Raw genomic sequence first — 12532 nt, 5'->3', positions numbered from 1 at the left:
CCGAAATAGATGTTTGATATTTACAATTCAGATAAAGGTGAAAACTCTGCATCTGCGTTTCGTGGTTCTTTTTATTTACAAGTTACCACAGGTTGTTGCTCCCAAACTGTGGAAGAGCTTGCCTCTGGGTGTTGGGGAGGCACCCTCATTGATCATTTTTAAAGTTTGTTTAAAAACTCATCCTTTTTCCTTGGCTTTTGACACCAATGAGGCTTAGTTTAATATAAAAAAAAAATGCATTTTAGTAGTTCTTTTGATTTTTATTTTGTTTTAACTTGTATTATGTTTGTAGTAGTACCTTGTGTCAGCACTGTCTGTTTTAAGGTGCTTTATAAATAAGGTTGTTATTGTAACAGCTAATCAACAAATTGAGAAAATAATGAAACAATTAATCAATTAGAGAAATAATTACTATTTTAGACCTAACTGTTAATGTTCCCACTCAAACAGGTAGTCAGAACATTCCAGAATAAATAAACAGAAGCAAAGAGTGACAATGAGCCAGCAGCTACTGGCACGACTGGTGTGAGGCATTCTTACAAGTGTTTCAGCTGTGTATATTATTGTGTTTTTGTGTGAGAGAGGCGACATGTTGTGTCAGCAGTGATAATTATTCAACATGGAGAATCAACCGGCGCCATGTTTGTGAACCGTCTCCATGGACGGACAGGAAATGGCGTGATGCGCCACTTCACGGTGTGCTCCCCCCGCTCAGTGCCAACAGGCTTCACAGTGACGTATGTCACTCCACAAGAACACCGACGGTGACTAAATATTGTTGATTTTTAAAAAGAAGGTGATCTAGTTTCGGTGAAATGACGGAATTTCGCTGTGGCTAATGTATAATCTATGGATGAGGGCTCTACTTTGGTCTGTAGGAAGCCATACATATTCATCCGCCTGTCGGTCAGAATGAAGAGCGGCTGTTACCCGGATGGACTGTCATGGCCGCCGTCACTGCGCTTCCACCGAGAACAGACAACAAATGTTTTTGCTGTTGTTTTTTTTTAAGCTTCACGTTGTTTTTACAATAGCGGACGCCAATAAGACGACGATTAAACATCCGTCAAGTTCGCAGTAAGAGGTGAGGTCATTTGTGTAACTTTGGTTGTCTTTGCGTGGGTGGCTGCTTCTCCAACAGATCTGCTTGTTAAAGTCCACAGACAATAACTGTAGTGTGATAAAGTGGCTTACGTGTTTTCCACGCGTGGGGATGTGACGAAAGCCCCGTGGTGTTGATGCGGTGTTTTCTTGCATGTCTTAAAGTTAAACGCAGGTGTGCAGGCAAAAGTAAAGGTGGATAAAATGAAGATGTCAGATGGTAAAGCTTCAGGCTGAGATGCTGATGAACTTAGGAAGAGCAGTAGTTAATAAACAGGCTGGAACTTTTTGTGATCTTCATGTGTGTCCCATCTTAAATAGTGTGGATCTACCTGTCCACAGTTCAGGTTTACCCCACAGTCACACTCAGCAAGTGTCTCTTCTGGCTTCTGTAAGACTGTCAGTTAAATAAGCGTAATTACTGCTGTTTAACAGAGGTTAGCATGAGCAAAGATCAGTTACAGTTACAGTCAGTTGTTTTTGAAGATGGAAGAAGTGAGATGTGTTTCCCACAATGCATTGCTGGGTACTATTTGCTAGAGGTGGGCGGATCGATCCTAATATCAATAATATCGATACCAATGCTGGTATTGATATTGAATGATCCTCGTGTAAAAAGATCAATACTCAAGCTTTTTTTCTGTCCCGCACGCACTGACTGCTGCGCATACAGATTCATCAAGGTCTACTCTCTGTCTGTAAGAGCAGCGCTGCGCTGTGTCACACAACACGGAGCAGCGCACCCTTGCATTGTGGTTTGTCAGCCCTCTACCTTAAGAGATTTTGTTTTAAGTTGTGTTGAGTGATATTATTATTATTATATTAAATTATGATTATGATAATAAAGTATTTTGTTGTCACGTACAATGTTTGGCGAAATTCTGTCCTAGGTCTTTTGGATCCTTTGGATGTATGAAGCTTAAAAATGAAAAAGTGCCGGTATTGGTATCACTATCGGCGATACTGGGCATGTATTTACTTGGTATCGGATCAATACCAAAATTTCTGGTATCGCCCACCTCTACTATTTGCCCTATTGAGATATCCCATAATCCCTTGTGCACCAGAGAGTCACTGCAGTCTAAATAACATGGAGAAACCATATCACGACAATTGCAAATGATCATTATACTACCAAAATTTATTTTTTTATGCTTTTCATCACATTAATCAGAGACTGCATGCATGAGACCCTGAAAACTTCCTGACATTCTTAACGTGACTTAATGCATCTGAATAGCTTTCTTAATAGTGCGTGTTGGTGTGTGATATTTGTGATTTTCATGGAGTATGTTTTTGGCTGTCAAAAAATCTTCCACGTGTGTCACGCACCACCCTCATTTCGCCTCATGTCGTGAAGGTCGCAGCTGAGTGTGTTGATCCGTCTTGATGAGTAGTGATCCTTAATAGAGCATGACAGCGTTCTTATCTGACGTGCGCACAATTAAACCCTGCTGCACTGCATTCAGTTTCATTGCTGCAGTATGCTGAAGGAGTACAGTGATGCCAAATTGCCTAAAAGTTTCGTTCCAATGCTCCTCAGCGCGCTCCTGCAGGTGTTCCACCTGCTGCATGTGTCTGATGTTTGGGAAAACAAGCGAGACGAGAGCCACGTGGAGCCACACATCTGGTTCTCTCTGTCTCCTCCTCTCTGCGCCACTCCATGGCACAGAGCCCAATTAAGCATGCAGTCTCCAAGTTCTTCTGCTGTGGAGCAGATTGGAGCGATCTGAATTGTTCAGCAGCTGATGGATGAATATGGGTGTGTGTGTGTGTGTGTGTGTGGAGACAATTCACCTTATTCACAACGTGACAGAACTTAATGAAGTGCTGTTACGCGCGATAGCACGCAACAGCGTGGAAACGTATTCTTGACCGTGCGGAATGGTTCCTGATAATTCACCAGCAACACATGCCATTAATCGTAACACATGGTAACAGGTTGCAGCAGTTCCTGACGCCTCTGCCTCGAATCATCACTTTCGTGATTAGCGGCCAAGAATGTATACTTCGTGGCATTCGTGACTTGTCATGTGTAAACGCACCATAAAACAAATATTCCAAATAATCAGTGTCTGTTATGTTTAACCTGTGAGGAATTTAATAAACGCAAACCGAATTTCAGGCATTTTATATATATTACTCTGGAATAGGGCTGCAGCTATCGATTATTTTAGTAATTGAGTATTCTGTAGATTATTCTGGTGATTAATCGAGTAATCATATAAAAGTACTTTAGTGTTTTTAAACAGCATCAATAGGCCAGGTTGGTGGATTGGGTCCCTGCGTTATTTTTATTTTTTTGAAATCCTTCTTTCTCTGCAAGTCAGCAGATGCATTTCAGCTGGAGGTTGAACACGCAAGCCTCGCAGTTAGCTTTTTCTTCTTCTTCTTCTTCTTATTATTATTATTATTTTATTTAAGTTACAGTGTTTGTGAAGCATTGTGTGTTGCCCCAAAAAAAACGAAAATTAAAAAATGAAAAACACTCAGTGCAAGTCTGAGAAAAACACAGAAGAAAGAGTGGACTTTTGCTGACAGGATCTTTCAGAAACTGTCAGTGTGGCCGGGGACGGAGCTGTGACTTGCCCGGTGTGAGCAGAGTGCTGAGAGCCCCTCACACCAGGTAGAGAGAGATAGCAGCCATCCGCCGGGCAAGTCACTCCCCACATAGAGCGGGCCAAGTGTTTTTTAAAAATAGACAAACACACTGCTTCACTTTAAATGCACAGTCAGTCTATTTCATATGATCAGCATGGACCCTCTTTCTCTTTAAAGGCTTTATTTTACTCTGTGTGTAGCATTGGAAAGCGGTAGCTTTTGGATTAGCCTTTACACCGTTTATGGGCATGCTCTAGTCTTCTGTGTTTTTCTGGGAACGTTACAGCGCTACACACAGGCCTGGCATATGTACTACTACGTAAACAAAGCTTAGAGGCAATGGTTGATTACAGAGCCACTGCAGGGTCTGTAATCAACGTAGAGAAATGAACATTTTCCCGACAAACACCCTAAAAAACAATGACTGCTCTGAAGGACCGATAAGGGAATCATTAAGCAAAAATACTATTGATATTGGTGGATCAAATCATTTCTTAACGATAGCCGAAAAGAACCGGTTCTCGATATCCAACCCTACTCTGCTCTTTATGACATTGATGTTGACGTGCAGCATAGCTGTTTTCAAGAGCTCAGCTCAGAGGGTATGGAGTTAAATTTGTGTCAGTATCTGAAAGGAAATGTTTTTGAGAGAAACTACAGATTTTGTTTATTTCCGATTATGTCCAGAGATCAAGGATCCAGTGACCAGTTTCATATTTATTTACATTAAGACTCAATAACATATTGTTGACATCAGGACATTATTCCAGCATAGCATGCACACTGTCCTTGTGAAACTTCAAACTATGTAAGAGGGTGAACTCTAGAGAGAATATTGGCCGGGTCCAGTGTGTATCACCATGGCTGAGACTATATACATGATAATCGTGTACACCAGTGGTGTCCAAAGTATTTCAGAAAGGACCAAGAGGGTGCAGGTTTTCTTTGCAGCCACTGACTTCAGCAGGTGATTTCACTGATGATTTGTTCAAAAAGGGTGAGACTAACACACGGGTCGAGTGTGTGGTGTCGGTACAAACCATTCAGAGGATGGGGGTGTCAGCAGAAACCATTTTTAACCACCATGTCAGACGTGCCGCAAGTATGCTGTGGCCGAACCGAGCTGGGCGCGGAACTTCGGAACTTGTCGCTTGTATGTTCAGCTTGTCTTGCTGCTCCAACAAAATAGCTAGAAAGATCTGTGGAGATATATCTCATTTCTTGCTTATTTGAATTATACCCAATATTTTGCTTTCTTTCTAAGTTGTCCTTCAAACCAAAAATGGTTCTGTCTGTTGTTTTGGTCCTATCCAATGCTGCTGCAAGTCCTGGTGTTACAACAGCTTTAATTTTACTGGCTTTTTGTGGCACTGGCATAACAAATTCTTCATCTGGACTTTTTGTGTTCTCTTCACTCTGGCTGGAGACAGTGTCAGGTAGTGAGACATTAGATGGTCCACGCTCCTCCAGTTTCTCTTTGTATTTTGCTTCTGCAGCTTTCCTTTTTTCTGCTCTTTGTTCTTTGGCAGTTTGTATTTTATCTATGCCTGTCATGCATCCTCTACCTTTCTCTCGCTGAGCAAGTAGGAACTGTCTGTCATCTTCAAACTTTATCATTGTTAGGACATCCTGATGTGCCATGTCAAACAAGGCCTCCAAAGATTCACAAAACACTGTTTCATCTTTCTTCTGCTTGTCTGTATTGCGATTCTTGGTCTTTTTCAATGTTTTCCATTTTCCGAACACCTTTTCTAACTTTGTGATCAGATGCTGCTTTGCCCTCAGTGGGATTCTAGCTCTCTCCCAAAAAGGAATTGCCATGTCTATAGAGGTCACAGCAGCATCATGGACAGTTTTCTTCAAATCAGTGTGTTTGAAGAAAAATACCTTGAGTATTTGCCCATTTGAGGGCAATTTGTTTCCCTTTATTTCAGTCGGTGGAACCAATAAGGTATACAAATGTTCTCCTTCTAGTAGCTGACATGTTGTACTGAAGTTTCCAGTTAATGGTTAAGCATGTTAAGTCAGCAAGTGTCTCTTTTTACATTTATCTCATGTTAGATTCACCATCACCAAAGATCTGAAAGAAAAGAAGCTGTGAATTGAAGCAAAATTTTCAGCTTGTAGCCTAAAATAACATTTTTGAAAGTATGTTGTTTGTGAGAAATATTTAAACCCAGGTATAGTTTTAAATTGAATATAAAATTATACTTTAGTTACACTCAGGTGGTTAACTTCTATCCTCTTTATAAGTGATGTGATTAGATACTGGATAATGGATAACCTATTGCACGGGCACTCGGGCAGCGCTAATTGATATATTTACAACCTTCAGCTATGATGTGCTACCTCTAAATATTAATGTATGACAAAAATATTTGGCAGGCTTTCTTTCTTCCCAAAGCATCATAAAATGAAGGGGTGAGAGTAATGAATTTCCAACTTTTATTTTTTTGAACCACCATAATATATATATATATATATATATATATATATATATATATATATATATATATATATATATATATATGCAGGTTCCCTCCCCATGATGCCAAAACCCTCCTCCCATAGTGCCAGAATTTTCGAGCGAGAGAGTAGAAATCCCCTGCGCATGTGCAGAAATCAACTTCGAGAGGGCAAGAGCGTGCTGGTCATCTCTCGCAGCACCTTTTCTCTCGCTTGAGGAACAGTTTCCTCGCCCACGCAGAATTGGAGTGGAGCGTGGAGTTAATTTCTATGCGTGTGAAATAATATAATACACCTAAAGGCATTTTTATGCGAGTGTGGTTTTGGCGCTGATCTGACACCATAGACGACCTTTCAGTTTTCTATGGTTAGTGAAAATGTTTTATCCCTTTGACTCCACTGTGTGTGCTACTGAGGTCATATGACGCACTGCTTCATGATATGGTCCTGTTCACTGAAAGCACTCTTCAAACAGTGTTTGTAAAAGATAAAAGTCAGCATTTATATCAGAAGATACAGTGAGGAAAATAAGTATTTGAACACCCTGCAATTTTGCAAGTTCTCCCACTTAGAAATCATGGAGGGGTCTGAAATTTTCATCTTAGGTGCATGTCCACTGTGAGAGACATAATCTAATAAAAAATTCTGGAAATCACAATGTATGATTTTTTTAATAATTTATTTGTATCTTACTGCTGCAAATAAGTATTTGATCCCCGACCAACCAGCAAGAATTCTGGCTCACACAGACCTGTTAATTTTTCTTTAAGAAGCCCTCTTATTCTGCACTCTTTACCTGTATTAATTGCACCTGTTTGAACTTGTTACCTGTATAAATGACACCTGTTCACACACTCAATCAATCACACTCCAACCTGTCCACCATAGCCAAGATCAAAGAGCTGTCTAAGGACACCAGGGACAAAACTGTAGACCTGCACAAGGCTGGGATGGACTACAGGACAACAGGCAAGCAGCTTGGTAGAAGACAACAACTGTTATGATTATTTATTAGAAAGTGGAAGAAACACAAGATGACTCTCAATCTCCCCCGGTCTGGGATTCCATGCAAGATCTCACTTTGTGGGGTAGGGATGATTCTGAGAAAGCTCAGAACTACACAGGAGGACCTGGTCAATGACCTGAAGAGAGCTGGGACCACAGTCACAAAGATTACATTAACACATGATGCTGTCAAGGTTTAAAATCCTGCAGGGCAGCAAGGTCCCCCTGCTCAAGCCAGCACATGTTCAGGCCCGTTTGAAGTTCACCAGTGACCATCTGGATGATCCAGAGGAGGCATGGGAGAAGGTCATGTGGTCAGATGAGACCAGAATAGAGCTTTTTGGAATCAACTGCACTTACCATGTTTAGAGGATGAGAACAACCCCAAGAAAACTGTGAAGCATGGGGGTGGAAACATCATACTCTGGGAGTGCTCTTCTGCAAAGGGGACAGGACGACTGCACCGTATTGAAGTGAGGATGCATGGGGTCATGTATTGCGAGATAAAGATAAAATTTCATGTAGGATCCAAATCTGATCCCGATTGCAGATTTTGTGTTCATTTAAATTTATCATTGAAAACCCAATTTAATGTATATTTTACATTATATCTTAATCAAATGTGCCCCAATCACTCTCATATTTGAAAGTGAGGTGCAGACTGGCACTCACTATCACCTGACAAAGTTTGATCTGGATCTGATCTGGATTGTGGATTTTGTGGACATTTGAACTTAATATTGAAAAGCCCATTTGGTGTACATTTTGCATTATAATTATTAATGATTAGTCGACTAACTCGAATAATTAGATTACAAAAAATGTTCGAGGCAAATTCTGTGCCTCGAAGCTTTGTTTAACATTGTAGTACATATGCCCGGCCTGTGTGTGGCGCTGCAACGTCCGCAGGAAAAAAAACAGAAGACTGGAGCATAGCAGCTAATCAAATTAGCAAAGATAGCTACAGCTTCCCAACGTGACACATAGAGTAAAATAAAGCCTTTTAAGAGAAAGATGGTCCACGCTGATCATCTGAAATAGACTTACTGTGCATTTAAAGCGAAGCAGTGTGTTTGTCTATTTTTAAAAAACACACGGTCCGCTCTATGTGGGGAGGGACTATTGACCCGGTGGCCGGCTGCTGTCTCTCTCTGCCCAGTGTGAGGGGCTGTCAGACCAGGCGAGTCACAGCTCTGTCCCCGGCTACATTGACAAAGAGCAGAAGTCCACTCTTTCTTCTGTGTTTTCCTCAGACTCGCACTGTTTGACTTTTTAATTTTTGCTCTTTTGGGCAACACACAACACTTCACAAACACGGTAACTTAAATAAAAAATAATTAAAAAGTAACTGCGAGGCTGCATGTTCAACCTCCAGCTGAAATGCAACTGCTGAATTGCAGAGAAAGAGGGATAAAAAAAATATTATTATAATATCACGCAGGGACCCAGTCCACCAACCTTTATAAAAAAAACCCAAAACTTAAAAATGGTTACATTTTACAAGTTGGAGAAAACAAAACAGAAAGCCACATCCCATCACCATTTCAGCAAAATGCCAATACTTTGGTGCAGTGACATTGTGCCATTGCTTAGGGAGAGAACTGGACTATTGATGTTTAAAAATGCAGAAGTACTTTTTATCCAATTACTCGATTAATCGCCAGAATAATCGATAGAATACTCGATTACTAAAATAATCGATAGCTGCAGCCCTAATCTCAATCAAAAGTGCCTCAGTCACACTCATTTTTCTGTTATGGATTTAACTACACCACCAAAATTAAATGGAGGTTCCAATTTTCTGCCTGTTTGTCTATCTTCCAGTTATCAGTCGGAAACCAAGTGCCAAAAAGCAATGACAAATTGCGCATAGTAAAGATAACAAATGTTCTATGAAAATGATCTGACAAAGAATTCAGAAACGGAAAAAGTTGTAGGAAAAAAAAAAAAACAACAAAACCTGATAATGCCACAAAAAACTTTGATTCAAGTGCATGAACTAAATACATACTCCTGACATTTGATCACATCTAATTTAGCTTATGAAAAGCTACTTCTGTTCTGATTAACATCACTGAGGAGATGGAATCAGTTAATCAGTGAAATCACCTGGTTGAGTGGGTGGTTGCAAAGAAAACCTGCACCCTCTTGGCCCTCTCTGGAATCAGATTGAGACCACTGACCACTAACTATTAATTATTAATTAATCGGGTTCTCAGCACAGGATCTCCACAGGGCTGTGTCCTTTCCCCTCTGCTCTTCTCCCTGTACACTAACTGCTGCACCTCCAGCCACGAGGTAAAGCTGTAAAGCTCATCAAGTTTGCGGACGACACCACCCTCATCGGACTCATTTCGGATGGGGATGAGTCTGCCTACAGGAGGGAGGTGGACCGGCTAGTGACCTGGTGCAGCAGCAACAACTTGGAGCTCAACGTCCAGAAAACAGTGGAGATGATCGTGGACTTCAGGAAAGCCACAGCCCCCCCCGCCCTCCCTCGCCCTCACCAACAGCCCCATCACCACTGTGGTCTGTCACCGCTTCCTCGACACCACCATCACCCAGGACCTCAAGTGAGAGTCAACCATCAGCTCCCTCATCAAGAAGGCCCAGCAGAGGATGTACTTCCTGCGGCAGCTGAAGAAGGCCAAGCTGCCTGTCCAGCTGATGGTGCAGTTCTACACGGCCATCATCGAGTCCATCCTCTGCTCCTCCATCACAGTGTGGTACGCCGGGGCCACAGCCAGGGACAGACACAGACTGCAGCGCATTGTGGCCTCTGCTGAGAAGGTGATCGGCTGTAGCCTTCCGTCTCTCTACGACCTACACGTTCCAGGACTCTGGGCCGAGCAGGTCGGATCACAGCTGACCCTTCTCACCCTGCACACGGTCTGTTCAAACCACTCCCCTCGGGCAGGAGGCTACGGTCCATCCGAACCAGAACCTCCCGCCATAAGAACAGTTTCTTCCCCTCTGCCGTTAGACTCATGAACTCCTCATAACTCAGTCACCTTAAGCTTAACTCTGTCACTTTATCATTTTATCACGGGTCACTTTAGACAGTGTACTTTAGTTTTTAATTGCACTCCTCCCACTGCACTGTTTTTTCTGTTTCTCTGTTTTTCTGTTGCACACAGCCATTCATATTTCATATTTCTTTTTTTTATCTTAGATTTTATCTTATTTTGACACATATGTTATATTTTATCTTAGCATTTTATCTCTTCTTAATGTTGCACCATTGTACCGAAGCAAATTCCTAGTCTGTGAATCCTGTTCACTGGCAATGGCAATAAACCTCTTCTGATTCTGATTCTGATTAAACTGAAAATGCATTTATTTCAGTATTGCTGACAGAGCTTTGGATCACATAATCACACTACTCATGAGGTATACATATGGATTGTGAAATAATTGGAACAGTACATTTTTCTTTTAATAAGAAAGCCAAAAGTGAGTCTGTTCATTGTGAAGCCCGAGATGTCATGTTGTGCGTATGTCACCTGTGTGTGAAAACATGCATTTCATTGGTCTGTGTTTACCCGCATAAATGCATGACTAAATTTCCATCAGCAAATCGGAAGACGCCTGCCTGTTAGCATAGCGTGTTGTGGAGACTTTGCTGTTGACATCATGAAACGTGTCAGGCATCGTCAAGTACAAACGAGTGTTGCATGTTGTCATCTTGTGTGTTATTTAATGTTTTTCATCATTTCAGGTGGTTGAATCCTGTCAGGTTCTGTGCGCTTGTGGAAAAAGGGGGACGCAGACACAAAGGAAAATCTTTCTTTGACTTTCAAATCAAGAACAATGGACAGAAGATCTTCTGAAACAGTAGAGAGATAAAGTCAGCCCATCTGAGTTTGGATGCAGCTATTCAGTTTCTACAGGTAAACACTCAGAGTTGTGCTGGATCCACGTTTGTGGCACATAGTGTCCGACCTTTTTATTTTTTTCAATAACCTGATGGATTTGAATTGTGTGCTTGCATGAGCCAACCTTGAACCTTTGTGCGCATGCGTGAGTTTTTTCACGCCTGTCGATTGCATCATTTGCTTGTAAGCAGCCTTTGTGTGAGGATGGGTGGAGTCTCTCGTCATTTTTTCTTTGCAAGGAAATGGCGGAACGACTGGAGCAGCGTGACTGCATCAAATTTTGCCACAAACTGGGCGACAGCCAGGTGGAAACCATTCGGATTATTCAGATGGCTTTTGGTGATGATCCTCTGGGCATCACACAGATTAAGGAGCGGTACAACCGGTTTAAAGATGGCCACACAATGGTGGAGAGCATGCTGTGCTCCTGGTGGCCATCAACATGCTGAAATGACCAGATCATTTCCAAAGTGTACCCTGTGGTGATGTGGGACCATCATGTGACTATCCGAGAAATTGCGGAAGAGGTGGACATCAGCACTTTTTCGGCACATTCCACTGTGAAAGAAGATTTGGCCATGAAAAGAGTTGCAGCGAAATTCATGCCGATGGCTTGGGCACGAAGCTGATGGTGCAGCAAAAGCACCTCTGTGTTGAAGTCTCACAGGACATGCTGTGACATGCCCAGCTCATCCACAATTTCTCGGATAGTCACACGACTGAAAAGCCACCGAAAGCCATCTGAATCTTCCGAATGGTGGAAGAGCTGGGCATGTCACAACATGTCCTGTGAGACTTCAACACGGTGGCGCTTTTGCTGCGCCATCAGCTTATTGCAGATTAATTTCGCTGCAACTCTTTTCATGGCCAAATCTTCTGTCACAGTGGAATGTGCCGAAAAAGTGCTGATATCCACCTCTTCTGCAATTTCTCGGATAGTCACATGACGGTCCCACATCACCAACACATTCACTTTGGAATGATCCGTTCATTTCAGCATGTTGATGGCCACCCGGACCGCGGCTCGCTCTCCACCGTTGTGCGGCTGTCTTTAAACCGGTTGTACCGCTCCTTAATCTGTGTGATGCCCATAGGATCGTCACCGAAAATCGTCTGAATAATCCGAATGGTTTCTACCTGGCTGTCGCCCAGTTTCTGGCAAAATTTGATGCAGTCACACTGCTCCAGTCGTTCCGCCATTTCCTTGTAAAGAAAAAAATGACAAGAGACTCCACCCATCCTCACACAAAGGCTGCTTACAAGCAAATGACGCAATCGACAGGCGTGAAAAAAATTCAAAAAAAGTGACATGTTTAGCCGCATGTTCTCCTTGAATTGCTGGCTGTCTGAGTGGTGTCCAAAAAATGAGGTGGGCTTCATAGATAATTGGCAAAGCTTCTGGGGAAAACCTGGTCTTGTTAGGAGAGACGGCATCCATCCCACTTTGGATGGAACAGCTCTCATTTCTAGAAATCTGGCCAATT

The 12532-nt window shown here is 42.1% G+C and overlaps 1 protein-coding gene across 1 annotated transcript in view; it reads left to right on the top strand.

Moving 5' to 3' along the window:
• Positions 1-922: 922 nt before the first annotated feature.
• Positions 923-12532, top strand: part of LOC117530914 (zinc finger protein 518A-like) — a 39143-nt gene continuing 27533 nt past the window's right edge. Inside the window, exons 1-2 of the mRNA XM_034193875.1 lie at positions 923-1084; positions 10892-11063. The gene's annotated coding sequence lies outside the window, so the exon portion shown is untranslated. The remainder of the gene's footprint in view (positions 1085-10891; positions 11064-12532) is intronic.

The sequence above is a fragment of the Thalassophryne amazonica genome, chromosome 18, assembly GCF_902500255.1.
Source record: "Thalassophryne amazonica chromosome 18, fThaAma1.1, whole genome shotgun sequence".
In the NCBI taxonomy this organism is placed as follows: Eukaryota; Metazoa; Chordata; class Actinopteri; order Batrachoidiformes; family Batrachoididae; genus Thalassophryne; species Thalassophryne amazonica.
The sequence above is the reverse complement of the archived record's forward strand: the minus strand, read 5'-3'. Positions and strand labels throughout refer to the sequence as shown.